Genomic DNA, 20,872 nt, shown 5'->3' with positions numbered 1-20,872 from the left:
ATAATAAAACTAGGGATGCTCCGATCAGGTTTCATGCTGCCGATTCCTATACCGATCAGCCATGAGTGCCGATCACTGCCGATCACCGATACCGATCACATAGACTTTCTGTAAATGTTTCTATTTAGTTATGGTGAGTGCTACATGATCTGGGGAAAAAGGAACCATAAAATCACCTTAATTTAGAAAAAAAACCATATTTTTTCTTACTTCTTCAAGAGAAAAAATACAAAAACGTTAGAGGCACAATGCAGCAACTATTCAGTTAAAAGGACAACTGAAAAACACTTAAACGTACCTGCTATCAGTAACACAATCTTTAACAGATTGGAAACATTAAGGCTCTCAACAGGCTAAATAGTGCAGAAAGTCTAATAAATAAAAGACAATACATCTCACAAGTTTGTCTTTCATGTTTGAAACTTGTGAAACTTATAGAGAATGGAATTCCTTCTTTAGTGAGACGTTCGATGTGAGAATAGACTGTCTGGTGGAGCTCTGACAGCGCTACGTCTGTGAATTATTTACGTCCCGGTAGCACGTAGCGGGACTCCAAGTGAGAGAGCAGTCGGCGGAACCCGGTGTCTTTCACCACTGAGAAAGGCTCATCTAACCCGATGAATTCAATTATTTTTCGGATTATTTGCTTAGCCTTCTGACTGTCACGCTCATAGGGGCGAGTGTTGCCACCGTGGGCTGTGTTAGCTGCCGTCTGACTGATGCTGCTCCAGCTGTCTTCTTTTCATTCACTGCCGTGAGCCTCAAAAACTCACCATACTCCGCCAAGTGTTTGCTCTTTAAATGCCTTATTAAATTGGTTGTGTTGAAACTTTTTTAACGTGCTTCCCCTGCGAGGTATTTTTTCGTCGCATGTGTTGCAGGATGCAAACTTTACATCACTCTCACAGACTGTATAAAAGTTCCACACAGCAGACATGTTTGTTGTGGTTTGCCGCTGCACGCCTGTGCAGTGTGAAGGAAAGGGGGAGGGGGCACTCTACACACAGGTCCTCTTCAGGCTGCAAAGTATGAGCTACAGGTGAGAGGCATTGATCGGCATACACCGATCACATACTTTTTCACAGAAAACGGACGATAATGATCGGTGGCGGATCGATTGAAGCATCCCTAAATGAAACTGTTAACTTTTTTCATTTGATATGTTGTCTTTGCACTGTTTTATTAAATATAGGCGTTTATTGATTTTCAAACCATCATATTCTGTTTTTTTGTTTTCTGTTATTGAATTGGGGTTGTATGAATGAATGTTAATTACAAAATATGATACATATGGCTCTCTGCTTTATCTCACATGTATGGTGCAGTGATATTTTTTTTTTATGTTTCCACTTATATTGCTTTGATTTATTGTGTACCTGTGTGACAGGCGGTGCCGGGGAGAGGCTTGGGTGTGCTCAAGCTACACCTGTTTCTGAGATTTAATTACATTTTGATATAGTTCTCTTTACATGTGAGTCCTATATATTTCAATTTAAGTCAAAACATCACAAATACATTTCCCCCCCTGCAAACAGAATGAAGCCTAATCAGGTGATTATTTTTAGCCAATTGCGCAGCACACACTACACTTTTGACCTCACGTACACTTACGTACACTTACGTACACTTTTGTGTTTGAGCGCCAGTTTTTGCTGGTACAACAACAGCTTATATCACAATTGATGGTTTTGCATTTCATAAATATTACCGTTAAAAACAGAAAAGGAGAGAGATGGTGATCCAACTATCGGGCTGAGGGAGGTTTAGAGATGTCAGTCACTGACCGGGAATTAGAAAAGTCTGTGGACTGAGAAGGGGAACCGGATTTTCTGATGAGGAATGAAGTGTGGCCAAAGACACTAGCGATTATCCCCATGAGTGTCCAAGTACTTCAAAAATGCCCTTGCTTTTGCGGTCAACAGTGAAGACATCAATTGGTAAGTGCGTCTTTTTCTTGTTGCGGTGCGTAAATGCAATGCATTTGGTGGTTGAGGCACTTGTTTTGAATTCCTGGAGGCCTAGTTATTCCTATGCCTCGCTCATTAATATAATGATGAAGAACGGAGTACCTTTGATTTTGTTTGATCTTAGCATCTGAGCAAAAATGACATGTATAACTTGTTGCCTGGATGCAGGCCCTGAGTTGGCTCAGTTGTGCAGCGCGTAATTATGAATTCATGATTGTGTTTGTAGGCAGGCTTGCTTGTTTCACCTTGAGCTGGAGCTTCCACCTTCTGTTTTACATTGAAGACATTAAACATGTCACTGTATGTGTGTGTCTGTGTGCAACTGTCCGTGTTCGCGCATGGGTACGTTTGTGCATATAGGTGTTTTGTGTCCATGGGTGCTTTTATGTGCATTGGTGTGTTTTTGTGAATTGAGTGTTGACAGCACAATAAATATCTTATACTTGAGAGCACTATCAGTGTTAAAATGAGCTCCCCCTTATGCACAAGCAAAAAATAAGAAACTCTGGCGTCTGTGTAATAACTGTTGCTACTTTGATGTTGAATCAGTTGAGCTGATCTGACCTGAAGTCATCTGTAATCTTCTGTTCTGGCAGGTGTGAATTAGCTACAGCAGGTTCTGTCGAGGATTGGTAGAGTAGATCAGAGTTTTTGTGCTGTTTGCACCTCAACATAGACACCATTTAGCAGTGATAGTTCAGTACGCTGGTACTGAAAAAATGGTGGATGGAGCGCTCCCTGGACTCCAAAAAGGGTGTAAGTTTGAGGTGCTCTTTGGATAGGGATGTGTCAGAAAACCAAGATACAATTCCAAGGCACCCTCTTTTGAAGGGTTAAAATGCATTTATTGTCAAGGCATGGTAGGCCCTTTTAAAATGGTTTTCTATAGGAAATAGGAAAGTTCCACTTGTGCATAGATCAGTGGCCTGTAGGTGGTGTTTAGAATATATAAACACAGCCATATATGGTTTGCAGCATTTTATAATGTTATTTTTATGGACATTGTAGCTTTTATTTTACAGCTTAAGAGTAAGAAAGTCAAGTTTGATTTATATAGCACTCTTAAAACACTTTGCCTCAAAGTGCTTCACAAGCACAGAATGAGAACAAAAACCTCAAAATCAAACTTACGTCTGCAAATACTAGTAAGTCAATCAAACAAAGCAATAACTATAGGAAAGGTGAGGGAAGAAGAGAGCTAGGGATGACATGCAGCTGCGACAAAGTCAGAACTGAAAACACAGCAGCTGGAACAAAGACTAAAGTCTATGTGTATGGCTTCAACGCTTTAACCACTGTGCCAAATTGGCATTCCTAGTCTGAAGTATTAATTATATAAATGTTGGAGCACAGTCAATAACCAATAACCCATCTTACAAAAAACATAATCAATGAAATATTTTATTGAAAGAAGTTTTTAAAATACTTTTTAGATTTTGACTTTTATTGAAACAAACTAATAAATCTCATAGTACTGAGATCACTTTAAGTTTGGCTTCCTTATGGCTGTAATGTCAAAATATCCACATTGCTTAAAGCAGGGTAGACACATCAAGATAATCAGGCCGATTTTGGGCCAAATCCCCCCATTCTGACAAAAGTCCAGTATTTTTTTATGGATCTAAAGATTATTTGCTCAGATTGTCCTGGGGTGAGATATTTATTCAAGGTAATTTTACTTTCCCCTGATCTGCTCAGGAGAGCGGCACCAGTTTGTAAATAAGAAACGCATTCAATATAAATGAATAGAAATCCTGTAGAAGAACTCTTGAGGGTAGCCGACAACTGGATAGTTAACTTGATAACTCCAGTCATCCTCCATGTTTGTTGACAGTGAGAGGTTTTGCAAAGTTTCCTATTATGAGAGTGTGGACTCTTGTTGTTGGTGAATGGAATCTGTTAGCGTGTGGTGTGTTGTGTTGGCTGTATCATTCACTCCATACGTTATAAGAATAAAACTGTTAAATCTGTCATTATTTGACGTCACGTGTAGGTGCTCATACATTTCCAACAGCTGTTAAGACTTTAAAAACAGTTTAGCGTGGAACAGTGCAATGACGTGAGGCTTTGCCGTCATCAGTTTTCCCTCAGTTCTTATGCTCTGCATTTCGCTTACAACATACCGCAGGCTTGGAATTAGCTTGACTGCCCTGTTGGTGTTAGCTATCTTAACTTGCTCCACTTACAGTGTGGCTGTAAGTAGAGCCCTGATTATTGTGTTTTGGGATAAGCACAAGTGACAACCTCTGATCTCAAACGATGAAGCCCATGCGGAAGTGTTATAAACTACAAAACATCGAGAATCCGCTTGAGGCTAGCTGCAGAAACACCGGAAACCACATAGACATGAATGGGAAAAAGACGATCTTTGCAGCATTAATAAACATGTTTACAACCTGGTTCAAAAAACGGCTTGGCTCTACGAAGTTAATCTCTCTAATGGCACACGCTGTACAGGGGGTACATTTTTTTCTAATGTGACGGTTCAGAAGATATTAAGATTACGAGTTTTTGCCCAAATAAGGACATGACTGACGTGACTCCCGGTCGGGAACACATAGCTGTTGGCTAGGAGGCTAACACTACGTCACACTCTGCCTGGTTGAGTTCCGCAATTCCACTATGGCTGCCGACGTCGATTGGCTTCCAAACAGCTCTCAGGAACAGATGGGGGACGTCACTGATACTACGTCCATATTTTATACACTCTATGGATAAGCACCAAGGCTAAAGCTAAAAAGAAGTCTTCCGTTCACCCCTGTCCTCAGGGTTGAACAAAAAGGTCTTCCATTCACACCCTGCCCTCAGGGGTTGGGCTTCTCTTTGCATGATAAGGACCAGCACAAGGCATTTCCAGTCTGTCTAGCCACAGTCTACGTCCGGAGAGCGTTGACCTGTGCGTTTTGTCACCAGCCCCTGTATTCAACCACTCGAGGCCTATATGCCTAGAAATAGCGGGTGTTCGAGCAGTGGTGTCATGTGTGTCATGTGTGTCAATGTACTTCCATTTCAGAGTTAAACTGTGGAATTTTTGACATTCCTTCTGGCATTGCTTCTTAAAGAGCCATCCTTTTCCAAACTTAAATTTCCTGTCATGTTGGGAGTATGCTGGCTGAGGCTTGGGGTTAAATTCATCATCCCCTTATGGGATTTAGCTATAGTGCTTGGTGCTCTCTGTAGTACCCCATTTGAGCCTATTGAGTATGTAGATATGAAAATGATTTCATACTAGACTGCATTGCTTCTTGCTTTGACCTCTGCAAGACGGACCTTCATGCTTTATCTGGGAACCCCTCTTGTATCCAGTTTACTTCAAGGTACGCCAAAATGCCACTTACTGTATTTGCCCAAGGTAATCCCTTCAGCCTTTATTTCTATGGCCTTTGAACTCCTGGGCCAAGTTTAACAAGAGCAGGTTGCATTCTCTGTGTCCTGTGTGTGTGATGACACTCAGAGTGTGCATATATGTGACCAGCTGTTTGTCTGTTTAGCTAATCCAGCCAAGGGCACAGCTCTGTCAAAACAACAGCTTTCTCACTGGATTATGTAGGCTAGCACCCTGGCATACAGCAGCAAAGGTCATCACTTGTCTCACAGTGTGAGGGCACATTCAACGAGGGGCAGGTTGTTATGGGTTTGTTAAAGGGTATCTCTAAGTGACATCTGTCGTACAGCCAGTTGATCTTCAGCACACACTTTTGTTTGGTTTTACCGTCTAGAAAGGTTTGTTCTAGGTTTGTTTGCTGCCCTGTGGGGTGTGTATACATGCCCCACCAAGTGAAGCAAAATGATATGATGGGGTACAACACTTGGTTATCTTGCTGCACAGCTTGGCTCGATGAAGAGGAGCTATCAAACTAAGGGATGACTGTGATGACGGCTGTGTTTATTTGGAGGCGGGGCCTTACATACTACATCACAGACCATCTGCCTCAAAGGTGTAAATAGAAGTGTCTTCATAGTTTCAGTTTTGAAGCCTATCGTCGGCAATCGCCATATTGAAAATGCTGAATCAATCTAACTTTCAGACAACCTTACATGAGGCAAAGAGGTGGAGCTGAGGCAGGCTTTTAGCTTCCCTGCTAAAATCGAATTATGCACAACTCCTAACTTTAATATATTGTATCATTCCAATAGAAGAACTAGCTCCTCAGACCAAACCCCTTTTTGAACCCAGCTGTAAACACATTTATTTTTGTTTTAAATATGGGCTTTTTGAATGGGTGTGTATGTGATTTCTGTTGCTTCTGCAGCCATCCTCAACTGGTCACTGCAGTTTTCAGCACTTCCACATCAGTCCATTTCTCAAGACTGGAAGTTGCTGCTTGCTTGTACCTCATTTCTCTTCTTAAGGGAACAGAATTATAATGACAATAATTCATTCTCACATCAGATCAAGACTGTAATCAAAACAAAGTGGACATGTCCTTGTAGATTCAGACCCATTATCTCGGTGTAATTTGTCTTTTGTTTTGGTCAGATAGAACTTTAGGTCTGGAAAGCAGGCACCTTCTGTTGCCATCTCCATGAACACTGCCCCTGGAGTTTTCTGACAGCCAGCTTTTTTCTCTCTCTTTTGAGAACTTCCTCATATTGACTCAGAATGGAGAGAGGACGGAGGAAAAAGGAGGACCTCTCTCTTCTGAGTGCCCTCATGATCTCTTTTGATCTTCAAGGCAGAGAGAACAATGTCTTGTCTCCCTGACATACAGAAGAAAAGGTCTGTGATCTGTCAGTCTTCTCACATAACCTGTATTTCACTTTGTCTGTCACTCTATCGAAGCCCCAACACTTCTCTTTCCAGAACTTTCTAATTATTGCAGTAATGAAAGATTGCTTCTTAAAGTCTGCACTGGTGATGCTATAGAAGCTTTGTTGTCTTCACTGCAGCGCAGGAGCTGTGGCTATCCAACCAGTTAAACTCTAACTTGAACAAAGATGACTTGTGGCTCAATCCTCATACACAGTGAAAACAGGAACAGACAATACAAAACATCACAACTAGGGATGCACCGATCCTACTTTTTAGATCCCGATATCGATATAATAATCTCTATTCCTTAATGTGAGGATAGAATCATGTTTTGGCAACTTAAGGCTTTTCTGACTTGATGGTGAACTGCACCTGGGTTCCAAGTGTTAAACCAGAGGCTTGAATACCTTTATTTCAAGGATCCTGAACAATTAAATCCAATAACCTGTCCGTGCTTTCACACTTTGAATTCATTAATAGAAGGTTTCTTGCTTCTTTGCAGTAAGCTACAGCTGATGTAAACTTCTTCCCTTGGGCTCCCATTATATTTTTCAGTGCCATCCGTCGAAACTTTACCGCTGCACATGTTGCAAGTTTCCGGCGGAGTTGTTAGCAAAAGAAGCGTGACATGCACCTAAACTGCAGAGCCTCTAGTTATCCTCCATCATACTCCACCGGGCAAAAATGCACAGACTGGCCGGCACTGATGACATAGAAGACGCACATGGCTTTTGTAAACACAGAAAAGGATAGAACTGAGATGAATAGATCTACCATATGGATCGGCACTATATATCGGCCCTTGTCTCCGATATCCGATCTAGCTTTTTGAGTCCAATCTAGCCGATATCAAATACCAGGATCGGATCGGTGCATCTCTAATCACAACTTTGCTGACTCAACAAGTTTTTCACAGTGTAAATACATGTAAATAATTCCATTTATAATTACAAAAAAATTTGATGCTTTTTAAATGTAAATTATATATTTTAATCTTAACTTGCAAGTAAAACTATGAAATAAGTCAGCAACTCACAACCAAGCCGCAACCTCAGGTCTCAAAGTATGAAGCCCATGCGGAAGTGTTATAAACTGCCGTTCACCAAGTATCTGTTTGAGGCTGGCTGCAGAAACACTGGAAACCACATAAGCACCCATTCAAAGAAGATTATCTTTGCAGCAATAATAAACATGTTTACGGCCTGGTTCAAAAAACGTCTTGGGTCTAAGTAGCTAATTTCTCTATCAACACACACTGATTCATGAAACGTGAGTAAATCTGTGTGTAGATTTGCACATAAAAGCTCACCCTACTAAAACTCCACTCCGGATTCACACGTGTGTAAGATCATGAATGCCAACCCATCGCAAACTGACAGAGCGCTCCCGGTGATCACAATTAGCATAAATCCCTGCCCATGAATAGCAAATAACCACCATAAAAGGACACAGACCTGTGCATCTGGTCGGCCTGCCCTGCAATCATGGCACAAGGAAAGAAGGATAGAGAGCGAAAAAAGAACTTCTCCAAGGGGGAGATTTAAATTATTTTGGGCGAAGTGGAATGTAGGAAGCACATTTTATTTTCTATGGATATGGTAAGTCTGTACATATAAAACACATGCATTTGTATAGAAGACTACATTCTTACTGACAAGCCAGCCATCTCTCACAGCTCCATTCTCCAAACGGGTGCCAACTGCGCTATTGCGCAGTAAGCTGTCATGTGTCCCACCGGGCCACCGTGCCACAACGTTGAGCAACACACAGTTTGCATCACATATCAGCTGCACATTCATGGAATGAAAGTTTTTCACGGGATGAAAGTTTATGTATGCAAATGCATCATCAGATGGAGCCTTGATGCGTATGTGTGTGTAGTCTATGGCACGATGACATTTAGCATGTTGACCAGTGCGCTAAACCCCCGCTTTACCTCGATTTGCCGTTGAGTGCCGTAGGGGAATTGAATGTACTCCGGCCTTAGTTCAATAATGCCGGAAAGTACTGCCGGTAAAATGCGGCTCATTGATGGCTGGGAGATTCCAGATCTATCTGCCATCTCCCGCTGGAAGGTCCCTGTGGCTAAGAATCCCAGCACGGAGAGCACCCGCAAATGTGCGGGTATGGCGTGGCTTCTTTTAATTGGCCATGTCAGATTAGGCTCCAGTTAGTCTGTGTGGTTTTTAACAAGTAGTTCACATTCTAAATAAACATAATATAAATCTCAAAGCTTTAATTGCCAACTAATTTGTTGTAAAAATATGTTATATATATATATATATATATATATATTAGGGGTGGGACTCGATTAAAAAAAATAATCTAATTAATTAGAGGCTTTGTAATTAATTAATCTCGATTAATCGCATAACAATATTTGCCCCCAAAAGCAACATTTTTTAATTTAAATGGATTTTAGTAGAACACTGAATCAAATAAAAGACACAGGCATGAATACTGTAAACCCAAGCTCTTTTAATGTCTGAAAAAATAAATTCAATTGCATTTCAATTCAAATCAGAGAAAGAAAATATCTCTGGCCAAAATTGAATTGACCCAAAGTTAAAGTGCAATTTTTAAGTACTTTAGTACTTTTTCATAACAGTTTTGCCTTCAAATGGTTAAAAACAAAAACAACAAACAATTCAACATAAAGTGCAATCTCTACTTCTTTCTTCTTCTGGTAAAACAACCAGAAATATAAAAGGTCATTTGACAGGCTTAAATCTCCTTTAAACTCAAAATACCCTGAGCACAACTTATTTTGTACATTAGGCTATAACAGTGCAGTTGCGCTATAACAGTGCAATAAACATTTTAGTGAGTGCAAAAAATAACAAACCCATTGGCCTCACAATACCTCCATGCCTATTTCGCCTCCCTCTGTTTCAACCAGTTGCTTAGACAAACTAGCCTGTTCACATTTTCAGAGCTCAAGGCAGCTCTCTTTTTTGTTACTATGTGACCTGCAAGTGAGAACAGCCTCTCACATGGGACAGAAGTGGCAGGGCTAGTCAGATACTTGCAGGCCAGGACAGACAGCTGTGGGTGGGTCCCTGCTCGCCTGGACCACCACTGCAATGGGCAGTCTGTCTCACTGATGGTGGATTCTGCTCTGTACAAACTCAGGGCCCTGTTACACAGGACTTCCTCATCTGAATCAGACTCTGAAGACAATGGCGAGAGAAGGAGGCTCTTTTTCTTTGCTGGCTCCTGTGTGGTGGTACCTTGACGCTGTTCCTGCAGCAGAGCCTCAAGGCTGGTCCAAACCTCTGCCCGCTCTCCCCTTGCAAGACACTTTAAATCCTTAAAGCGTGGGTCGAGCACAGTAGCCATTTTGAGCCATTCATTGTTGAGTGTAGCTTTGCGTTGGGATAGGTCCTTTTTGAAGGCTGTCTTGAATTTCACCATGTAGGCTGAGTCATCATCGGAGACCTCCATCGTGTGGCACAGGTGGCAGAGAGCAGGTAAAACCACTGAACATGAGACATATGTCTCTCCTCCAAGGAGCTCTGTCACAAATCTGCAGGAGACAGTTCAGGAAAGTAATTATTAATCTACAAAATAAATTTAAACTATAGAGCATTTTAAATAAACAGTAAATCCTATTAGAAAATATTTTTATTTACCTGCATGGCCCAAGGACAGTCGCCAGCTTTTGGAGTTTTACCAGCTCTGATGGAGTCAATATGACCAGTTTGTGCTTCTGTTTGGCTAAAGCAGCAAAAACAGCCTCCTGATTCTTTAGTAGACGAGAAATCATATCCAGCGTTGAATTCCACCTTGTGGAAACATCCTGAATGAGTGACTCTTTTTCTTGTCCCAGTCTAGCTTGTTCCTGGTGTAGTTCATCTGTATTAGCAGGGCTGTGTTTAAAGTGACCCACTATCTTGCGACATTTTGCTAAAGCATCACTAAACCCACTATCAGCAAGGCTAACAGTGATGGTTCTTTGCACGATGTGAGCAACACATGGCATGTGTTGGAATGGGAGGTGTCTTGCTGCAGCAATCATGGTTCGTGCACTGTCTGTCCCAATTGTGGTGACTTTTTGTTGAATTCCCCATTCCTCTGCCACAGAGAGAAACTGCTCAGCGCAGTTTTCAGCATAGTGTCTGGTGTTTGTCTTTTGCACAGTCAGGGCAAAAGACTGTAGATGCCATGTTCCTTCTGTGACATCAGCAATGTGTGCAGTGACACCGACGTAATTAGAATTACTAACGGAGGTCCAATGATCCCCAGTCAGAGCCACAAATTCAGCTTTCTGCAATGCATCCAACTTTGCTTGCTTTTCAGTGTCATAAAGCTGTTGAAATTTGCCAGAAATAGTCTTTCTGCACGGCAGTTGAAAAGTTGGATCACATGTCGCTACCTGTAGCACATTTTCTAGCCCCTTATCTTCCACCACTAATAGCGGTCTGCAGTCCAGCGCAATCCATTTTGCGAGTGAAATTGTGAGTCTGTCCGATGTTGTCTTACTCATTTTGGTCCTGAAGCCAGACACTTCATCGAGTTTGGGCTGCCGACACCGCTTGTTCGTACTCGGACCGGGACTGCTAGTGCCTGGCTCTGTGCTCGCTGCAACATGCTTTGCATTTAGGTGATACCGTAGGGTTGACGTGCTTCGGTGGTATGCAAACTCTTTTTTGCACAATTTGCACAAAACCACACTTTTGTCAATACTTCCATCGGATAATTTTTTGAAATGAAATTTTCCTTCCATCAGTCCTAGCAAAGAGCTTTCGTCCGATTCCTCCATTTTGGTAGCTGTTAGCCGCGTATGTATGTTTATGGTTAGCCGAGCTCACCCGTGTGCACCAGTGTAATCGGTGTACCAGGAAATCGTGCAGTGACAAACGTTCTGCGTTGTTTTGAATGCAAACTGCGATTAAATGCGTAAATTTTTTTAACGCGTTAATTTTTTTCTAATTAATTAATCGTAATTAACGCGTTAAAGTCCCACCCCTAATATATATATATATTTTTAATATTGTGTCATGTTTAAATTACGTGTCTCAAAGGCATCTGCGTGTTGTGTACATAACAAAGAGCAGTTCGATTAAAATTGTAATTTCCGACAGTGACAAGCAGTATTTATGGGTATTCCTACATTTACACAAGCGCTTCACACAGTCGGGAGCAGGTGTAGATTTGTGAGTAGTTCCTCACAGATCAGTGCTACTAAAAGATTGATGAATGCGGAAATCTGCGGAAATTTCCGCTGCACGCGGTTTGCACACAAATTCGTGCTGCTCAGGTTTCATGAATGAGACCCACTGTACGGGGTGAATTTTTTATAATGAGACAGTTCAGAAGATATTAAGATTACAAGTTTTGTCCATGTAAGGATATTACTGACTTGACTGACAGGCGTGTACTCTGTAGCTGTTGGCTAGGAGGCTCAAAGCCTGCCTCTTTACCTCACGCTTAGTTTGGTTGAGTTCAGCATTACTAATATCGCTCCCGCCAACCTGCAATTTTTTATCATGCAATAACTTACCTATCTATTTATCAGATAGAAGTGTACATAGTGTGTATATATCTGTAATAGTTGCCATATTTTATTTTATTTTATTTTAACTTTATTTTATTTCTATTTTATTTTATTTTACCCTCGTCATTGCTATCATTACTGTTATTATATTTTTTAACTATGTTAGTACATTGTTGTATTCCCCTGTCCCATGTTGTAAGCTGCTGTAACAATAGAAATTTCCCCCAACGGGGGACAAATAAAGTATATCTTATCTTATCTTATCTTACAAACAACTCGTACAAGTGCAGTACATTTTTTAACTACTTCATACGTTGCACATTTCAACAACACATCCACTTCACAAGCAGAATACTTATCTATTCTTCACACATGCGTATAATATGTCCACTGTTGTCAAGTTTGCTGTTAATTTTACTTCTCTTAATGCTCTTGCTTGCCTTTATTTCCCTTCTTTTCTTGTTGGCAACATGTAGATCTGTGACCCCAGTGAATCAGAGTGTTGGAAGTTTCTTAATGAAATGAGGAATTAATACACTAAAGTAGATTCTGGATTCATTTTTGCAAGTTTACTGTATTTCTAAATTAAAAACACACAACCGGATGTGACGTAGCATAAGAGAGCCCTACCATTTAAGTTCATGTTCAACATCAATAAAAAAGGATTTAAATGTCAGTTTTGTAAATAAAGGGGAAAGAAATGTTTTTTCATCTGCAAACGACCTAAAGCTTTTAAGTACCAGCATGTCAGAAGTCAACAATAGCAGGACCAGGACAGGATTAGGGAAATAATGACCACATGAGACGTAAAGTTAAGGAGCAATGAGACCCAGCGAAGAACAGTGGTGAGTGAGCAGCGTTAGCTAACTGTATCTGATACTGTGTTCATGTCACAGGTTGATAGTATAAAATAACGCAGTGAAGATACCGATGATTTATAGCGGACATGAGCAGATATAACATGGATCTCTCTGTGTAGCTATCCTTGTCATGGTTTGTGTCTTACTCATTAAGGGGCTCAATCTCTCCTGTATTTCTGCATGGAGTCCACTAAATGATTAAATACATGATTTATGTCTCTAATCGATATGATCCGGAGATGAAACCTGCGAGCGTTCCACTTAAGTCCATAATAATTCATTATGGTGAAGATTCAGAGGTTTTATAGCATGGATGTATGCGTTTATTTTTTACACAGTAATCAGAGACACAGTCTGCACTTAAGTCCTTATTTTTAATAGATAACAACTTAAAATATTTAGGAATCATCATGCTTCTAACGTTATATTTCACTTTGGTCCGTAATTGTCCTCCATGCTGCACCTCATGCGGCTCTCCCTATGTGCATCTGCATGTCCATCTTTTTATCTAAGGCTGATGAAAGCGAAGTGAGAGTGGAGGAGATAGAGGGAGATACAGAGAGGAAGAGAGAGTGATGACAGTGTCCTCATACTTTGTCTTATAGGCGAAAAGTCAGCCGGTATTTTCAGGCAGAGTGGGAGAGCCTGAGTCTTTGATGAGATGTAATATGACACCATGTTGAAAATGAAGTGGTTTTTTAGGTGCATAACTAAAAAGACCACTTTTTCATCTAATTTGCACTCTTCTGTGTTTTAAAATATATAAAAAAAACATTATTAATTTTGTCAGCAGCAACTTTGAGTCATGTTTTAATGTTCTAAAAAATTAACCTGCAAGTTTAACTTAAATGTACATTTCAGATCATGTAACCATTGTTTTAGCTGATTATTTTAACATGTGTAAGAAATGCAGCACCAGTGCGGGAGGGATAAAAGCCTAATCTTGAACAAAAGAAGCCACTCAACTGGCTGTTGAGTGCAAGGAGGGTGGCTGAATCTACTAAGTGAAGAGTGGATGCTGAGGCATCAAGCGGCTGTCCAGTGCCCACATCACACCTGAGGAAAGTAGGGGAAGTCGGAGTGAGTAGGGAAGGGCAGCTTTTGGATGTGATAGAGGAGGAATGATACATTTCACTTTTCAAGCTGCTAAACATTGAGGAATAGGCTGTTTCCGAAATCGCCTACTATACTAGCAGTACGTACTGATTTGTCCAAAATTCAGTATGTAGTATGTAGTATGTGAGCAAGAGCAAAATCTGCAGTATGCCAAAACTCCCCGGATGTCTACTGATTCGGGAAAATATCTCAGCATGCATTGGACCAGTCTGCCTCGCGTACTGTTTCCCACAATGCAGAGCGCTCGTTCTGCTTTTTCTTTTTCCTTATTTTTTGACGGGGGGAAATCTGTTTTTGGGTGCTGTGAAAGTTATCAAATTACATATAAACTACTTCCTAACTTTTTAAATCATAAATGGATGCTAAATAAGCATTTTATTTATCGGCTTCGCCGTTGTTTACTTCCGCTTTCCGAAACTGGAAATCCAGCGACGTCTGGCCCAGCATGCTGCATGACAGATCGAACAGAACAGTCATACTACATACTAAATTCAAACGCAGAATGTAGTAGGCAATACCTACTGCCTACTACATTAGTAAGTAGTATGTAGCAGGCCATTTCGGAAACAGCCATAGTGTATCCAGGCTAATAACCCTGCAGCTAACCCATGGGCACTGGAGGGAGTTCGTCAGGCTGTTATGCCCAGCAGGATGTTACCTGTTAAACTACTGGTCATTTGACTTCTTGGGACAGAATAGAAATCTCAGCTTAAGTTTGCAACTCAGTTCACAGTCCCAGAAACCCAGACGAGCAGAAAGATACCTAATATTAAGTAAGGGATAATGTATGATTAGCAGGTAGTTATGAGAAGTACAACTCCTTTGTGTCGGAGTCGTAAACGCTAGTTGCCGCCCAACATTTGACAGAAGAAGAAGATGGCATTGAACAGCCAATCATGTTGCAGAGTGAAAGGGTGTGGGGCTTAAAGACTTTCGGATCTGAATGTAAACAGCTGAGACGAGGGACAGCGAGTGGTTAGTCTGAAACTGTGCTGACTGATTAAATACACTTACAGGATGTGGGTAAAGGAAGAGCACAGAGACAACTTCTGCTGTGCATTTCTAACACGTTTAATGTCAACCGTGACCGGAGGACAACGGAGCACCGAACGAGCGTGATGCATTCACTGTACAGTGGGAAACAACATCACACTGCCTCTAACCCTTTGTAATCTCAAAGGGGAGAGCACAACTCAAAACAATACTCTACTAAACTGATACACAGAATACAATTTGACATATATTTGTTGTAAATGTAAATCAAATTATGGAAATAACCTCAATCTGAGAAAAATAATAATCTACAAACTAAAACTTCATAAAAATCTAATTTTACACAAAAGACCTGCTTCCTATTAGCACCATCAGAAATGATGGATTCAAGAAATGTATCAGAAAACTAAATCCAGATACAAACTAACTAACTGTCTGGTTTCTTCCACTTTCACTCAGGACCAAAAATCTGCATTTAAATTTAAATGGAATAATGATTTGATATTTATTGTGATAATTATCGATATCGACTGATATGAAATATTTTATCGTGATAACATAATTTTCTATATCGCCCAACCCTACTGTGTAATAAAAAAAACCAACTAAGTTACTCCAAGCACAGACAACTTAATTTGAAATGTATCATTCTTTAGAAAATATGGCCAGGTGGACATTTTACTGTCTTAGGGATCAGATTTCAGAAAAGAGAAGGAAATTCATGAGCTGACTTCAAAGCAAAAGTAGTGAGTAACTAGAGCATTTATAGAAATGTAGTGGAGTAAAAAGTCAAATAATTGTCTTCTAAATGTTGTGGAGTAAAAGTAATAAGTGTCCCCAAAAAATAATACTCAAGTAAAGTACAGATACTCAAAAAATGTACCTAAGTACAGTACTCAAGTAAATTTACTCTGTTACTGTCCACCACTGTTTATTAGTCAAAGTTATTTGACTCCTGGTTGAACCCTCATGAATATGGCACATAATAGGAAATCATTTCTCCAAACAAGCCAAGCACTTACAACAAGCTAGTGGCAGCTCAGCCCTCAGTCCCCAAAGTCCCACCAAAGAGCATTGGAGAAACAAAGATTGTTAATTATGAACTGGTTTTGAAGTCATTGGATGTTTTTGTTTCAGGGAAAAGGCCTGGGCCGTATTATTCGGCTGTGTTTATTAGGCTTATTCAGAACCTAAGGAACTCTGAACAGTTGAGGGTCATTTGGGACTTGGTTTGGAAAATTGCCAGACCTTTGAGGTGATGTTCATGCAGTTCTACAAAAAACAAAAAAGGTAGGGGGTTGGGGGGAGATAGGACTCTGAAAATGTGGGTTGACTGAGGGTCATCTCCATTGATTACTCTAATCACTGACTTTTAGGATCATCCACTCCCCAGTTTTGACTGTGCAGGGTGTTGTGTAGAGAGTTTAGAGAGCAACAGAGCCAAAGCATGGAGGCAAATACAAACTGCACATCCTCATATTCATAGAATAACTATCAGTTCCATGCAACCTCCATCAATAAACTACTTGTTTATTTTAATACTGCAGGGAGAGTATCTGCAGGCTGTCATGAGACAAACTTGAGGACTTTTGTTGGCTGAGGGAAAAAAATACAGCATGTCACCACCCACGCTTTTGAGCCTCAGCAGCACTGTGTATAAGTCCAACAACACATACAGAGATCAGTTTGTCAAGAAGATTAAGTTTGTAGATTTCCATTGCAATCCATGACATTGAACTTGTTTGTTAATTCACTGAAGTCATGTGTAGGTGGGGTGTAAGGGAAACTATCTGAAAAGAGCATCTGTGGATCTCTTAATGGGAGACTTAAGTGTGTAAGGCTGCACTGAACATATCCCTGTGGATTTAGCGTGTATGAACTTACAGGCTCCCTACTAAGCCTAGCATTAGACTGTCGCAAATCCCCCTTTTTAAAAAAAACAGCTTACTGATTTTTTATTTCATCACTTTCAAGTGGACTTCATTAGCACAAGGTCATAGGTTTTCCCACAATGAAATTGATGAAAGTTTCAAAGCCACCAAAAAGATCGATTTTCTGCAGTCTTTTGCATCACTATGCAATACTTCTGTATCCCCTTGCAAGTTTTTGTGATTTTGTGCAATATATTTGGCGTCACCTCTGATCCATACAGAAAGGCTTTAGTATTATGCATTATTTAGTTGACAGCGGCTGAACTCCTGATATAACGGCAACAAATCTGTCATATCTGATAGGAGCACCGCAGGTTAAGGTCTCATGTAGCTTTACAATGCTTGCTTTGCTGAGCTTAACAGAAGAAGCAAAACGTGGTGACTGCACTGCTGAAATGATGATGAGTAATGATACTATTCAAATAGTTTGAACTTTGAAAATATCACTTTCATTAACACAACAGCCTCAAAAGCAGAGCTGACTCTCTAAAGTCTCGTCTCCTGCTATAACACCAGATTGTCCTCATCATCACTACAGTGTTATAACATTATTTGGGGAGGAAAGGACAGTGCCTCGTGTCTCATGCAATCTTTTTCTCACAGAACAACTTTTTAAAAAATGCACTACATGGAGAATGAAAGGATGCTTGTTGTCACACATTACATTCAAAATAAATGTCATGCAGTGCAAATCGTCCCTTACGAACAATCTGCCTCACTTTTGCAAAGACAAATAGATGCTGCTCAAGCCTTCCTTTGGTGAGCTATAAGCTGCTCTGTTTGGAGCGGTTTCATGCAAAGGTTCAACATGTTTTCAGCTTTAGCATGAATATCCAGGACAGTTACATTTCTTTAAATGTAACTGCATACTGACTGGTGTAAATAACTCTCAAGAGAGCAGTCCCAGCTGAAATGCACTACAAGTAAGGACACAAGAATGATCCTGAAGAGGTAGGGACAGAGGGAATGTGAATGATGCCATTTAAATCTTTGCTTGCTCTTTCTGCAAATGACTGCATTTACTTTGCAAAAAAGATGGGAGTCATAAGAGCAGGAAAGGCTGAAAGCAGTGCGAGTGAAAAGAAATGCTTTTCAGGAAGTCATTTTTCATACTGTAGTATTTTCTTCAAAAGCAGTTGACCATATTGATTGACAAGAGTTTTGCTTCTACCTCTGTCATCAGCCCTGTGCCTCCAAATGGTGAGGTTCTTAAAATATTTTTTTCCTTTTCTGCTCCCAATTTTGATATTTGAAATTTTGTCTTGCCCAATTCTGAGTTCAAATTGAATTCCAGAGCAATGAATAAATGTACATAGTGTTGAACAACTAACCTCATCATGAACAAATTATCTTCTACTGGTGCCAAACTGGGGAAAATTTGCATACACTCACTGACATGAAGTTGTTTTTTTTTATATTTGGGATTGTGTTAGGTACTTGTCAACAGGTGTGTAAGCAACAAGGGATTCAGGTCAGGTGCTCCTTTGTTGAGAAAATAGACGTAGAACCTGCTAGCCAGTCACTAAAGATAGGGTCAACGCTTTCATGCAACTTAGCTAATTTGAGTAAACTCTAACCCAAACACTACTGCTGTTATCTAATCACTGGAGCTCTGACTCACTCTTATTCTCCTCTATCCCTCTTTCCAACCCCAACTTGGTCGAGGCAGATGGCTGTCTAGCATGAGTCTGGTTCAGCTCGAGGTTTCTGCCTGTTTAAAGGAAGTTTTTTCCTTGCCGCTGTAACTAGCTAAATACTGCGAGGTGCAATGCGCATGGTGGATTTAGATGACATAAGACTGAGGCTGTTTCCGAAACGGCCTGCTACATACTACTTACTAATGTAGTAGGCAGTAGGTATTGCCTACTACATACTGCGTTTGAATTTAGTATGTAGTATGACTGTTCTGTTCGATCTGTCATGCAGCATGCTGAGCCAGACTTCGCTGGATTTCCGGTTTCGGAAAGCGGAAGTAAACAACGGCGAAGCCGATAAATAAAAAGCTTATTTAGCATCCATTTATGATTTAAAAAGTTAGGAAGTGGTTTATATGTAATTTGATAACTTTCACAGCACCCAAAAACGGATTTCCTCCCGTCAAAAAATGAGGAAAAATAAAAAAAAGCAGAACGAGCGCTGTGCATTATGGGAAACAGTACGCGAGGAAGACTGGTCCGATGCACACTGAGATATTTTCCCGAATCAGTAGACATCCGGGGAGTTTTGGCATACTGCAGATTTTTGCTCTTGTTCACATGCTACTTACTACATACTGAATTTTGGACATATCAGTACGTACTGCTAGTATAGTAGGCGATTTCGGAAACAGCCTGAGTCTTATCCTGTCTTGATGTTGGGTCTTTGTGAATAATTTAACATAGCACATTCTAGACCTGCTGTGTTTGCAAAAGGGTCTTGAGATAATGTTTGTTGTGATTTGGCACTATACAAATAAATATTGATTGACTGCTGGTGTAAGTGTACACTATATTTAGGATTTTTTTCAGCACTTTACTTTGCCATCAGAAAGCCCATTTGTTTTTGCACTATTATAGAATTTGGAATATTACAAACTCCTGCACAATACTTTGTTGAATATCTTTAGCAAATTTTTGATCAAAACCAAAACTTTCAACTTCAGATACCTCAGTTAGCCATTTAGACTTACAGTACATTAATGTCAGTGTGTTGAGTAAAAATAAACCCAGAGATAAAGACACACACCAGCAATGAAGCCAGTGTACCACATTTTTTGTCAATTAATTATACAGGTGATATGTAAAATAAAAGGCTACTACAGACAACAAAACAAGGCTGATAACTGGTAGACACCTAGTTTACACACCTGCACCAATAGGTTAATCAGGATTTCTCCAGCTCACCAGTTACCACAGAATATTCTCCCCTCTCTCTCTTTTGTTTGACCCTGTCTGAAGCTGTTGATAACCTAGCTTCCATGTAGGTTCTCTGGACAGTTTCTCAATAACGGGCTGAACAGAACAGGATCCCCTGTAGATGATGTACTTATATTGACAAGAACCTCTTACAACCCACTTAAAAAAACTGAACTATCCCTTTAAGTTGTGTTTTTCAGATGAAACGACTCTTAAAATCTCTTAAACTTCCTAACTTACCATTTACTGTGAGTCTTGTGTCATTGTGATGTTGTACACCTTAAAGAGATTTCATTTCATATAATGAGCAGCACATTATACATTTTCTTGCTTATTACCTAGCTACCAACCTGTTGGCATTTTTTTCGAACTCAACCAGTCCTGTATCCTTGCCACAGCCTGTTCCATGTTTTGGTTTGTGGTTGTGTTGGTTTTTCTTCTATTTGGTTGACATCTCTTTCATAATATAAGAATTCCTGCACAAGTCCTGTTATCCTGGTCTGATGTTACCTTCAATGGAAATGTTCAGTTAAATGATTATTATATTACCAGCATGCTAATGTGTTAACTTGACCGTTATTTGAAATGTTTAGTTTTACGTTTGTTCGTGCTGCAAGAAGAGAGGTGCTTGGGTAGCGCTACCAGCTGTGGAATTGGAAGGGCCAATCTTTTTTCTATATCATAATAATTTGCAAATCAATAAAATAGTCTTTAAATCAAGGTTTATGACTTTTGTAGGTAGCTGGATAATAGGCAGGATAACGTATTAGAATCTCCTCACAGGAAGACAAGGTCCTGATGTGGTTAATCCTATTTAATCCTTTATGGTTGAAAAAATATATATAAAGAAAGCTGCCCTAA

This window comes from Notolabrus celidotus, chromosome 20, assembly GCF_009762535.1.
Source record: "Notolabrus celidotus isolate fNotCel1 chromosome 20, fNotCel1.pri, whole genome shotgun sequence".
NCBI classification, from domain to species: domain Eukaryota; kingdom Metazoa; phylum Chordata; class Actinopteri; order Labriformes; family Labridae; genus Notolabrus; species Notolabrus celidotus.
Note: the sequence above shows the minus strand (reverse complement) of the source record.